This window comes from Elephantulus edwardii, unplaced genomic scaffold (assembly GCF_000299155.1).
Source record: "Elephantulus edwardii isolate Elephantulus edwardi_28Jun2011 unplaced genomic scaffold, EleEdw1.0 scaffold00091, whole genome shotgun sequence".
Taxonomy (NCBI): Eukaryota; Metazoa; Chordata; class Mammalia; order Macroscelidea; family Macroscelididae; genus Elephantulus; species Elephantulus edwardii.
Window position 1 is genome coordinate 189767 of NW_006399841.1, and position 1588 is coordinate 191354.

Genomic DNA, 1588 nt, shown 5'->3' on the forward strand with positions numbered 1-1588 from the left:
TAAACTAAAACTGTTAACTATCTCAATCTCTTCACCATCCATACTGATGCTGCCAGTTGGCCCAGTGGTGAGAATCTTTGTCTTCTTGATGTTCAACTTCAATCCATATTGAAGACTGCAGTCCTTGACCTTCTGCAGCAAGTGCTTCAGATCTTCCTCAGTTTCAGCAAGCAGATAGACATAGGAACTGCAAATCTGAGGGCTGAGACAGCTGGGCCAAGGCTGTATTACAGAACTGGCCAGTGAGGGAGCTGGGATTTCAAAGAGGAGTTGTCTAGAATCCTATCTTCTCCTTTATCTGCTCTACCTAAGATTCATTATAAGACTCAGTTTCTCCAAATGCAAAACAGGGGAATGAGAGACTGGGTAAATGCTTTTATTTTTTTTTTAAGACTTTTTTATTATTACTTGAGTGAACGTTTACAAAGCATATTGGTTTTTCATTAAACCATCGATACCTTTTTTCCATTCATTCACTATTGTATTTTTCTCCCTCCCCACCTCTCCTCCCAATTAGCTCTCTTTTTGAAAAGTAAAAGCAAAATTCTTTCATTGTTATACAATTCCTCCCCACAAGTCCACTCCACTATGCAGCCTTCTAACTCACTCTGCTGTGTTAAAATTTGGGTGCCCTCTTCTGGTAATGTAAGATACTGCATGAGTTGACCGGGCCCCTTAGACAGAGAAAGCCCAGCTCAAGCTGTGTCTGGGAGGCCCAAGGCCCACCTCAACCATGAGAACATTGTTACAAGGAAACAGCATGGTCACTGCTCACCTCCACTTCGGTGTTCTCTCTTCTTTATCAGTGTTCTGTTATCTCTCTGTAACAATAGCATACGCAACCAGTTAAAACAGCACCCATGCATCAGTCCAAAATTTTCTAGATCAGTTCTGTAGGCTGTTGACCTAGTGACACCATACAAAATGTTCTTGTTATTGTTGTGTGGCGTAGAGTCGGAACCTCTAGCAGGTTTTGATAGACAGTACATCACATGAGAAAAGAATGCCTATCCTTCTTCCACGGAGCAGCTGGTGGGTTTGAACCATGTGCCTTTGGGATTGCAGCTTCACTTCTTACCACTAGTGCTCCAGAGCTCCCTAATAACAAAGCGTGTGGCATTTAAAGAACAGGAATGACAATAAAATCTCAGTTTAAAAAAATAAAGAAAGAACAGGAAAGTACTGGCTCACAATTCTGCAGACAGTAAATTCTGTTTAGAGCAATGATCATACCGATCCCCTGGGAAGGATGTAGAGAATGTTCTACGTCTTTCCCCTAGTTTCTTGACAGCATTTGTCCACGTGACTTCTTATCTTGTGTGTGACTCCTTGTCCCGTGTGTCTAGCTCAGAGGGATTGACACAAAGACCCATCCAACGCAGTGTGACTCAACCAGTGTTGTTGTTGTTGTTGTTGTTATGTGCTGTCGAGTCGCTTGTGACTCATAGCGACCCTATGTACAACAGTCCTAAACTCTGCTCTGTCCTGTGCCAATCGCACCGTCTCTGACACTCCCATCCCGATTACCCCAGTCACTGACTCAATCCACCTCATAGAGGGCCTTCCCCTCCTGCACTGTCCCTCCACC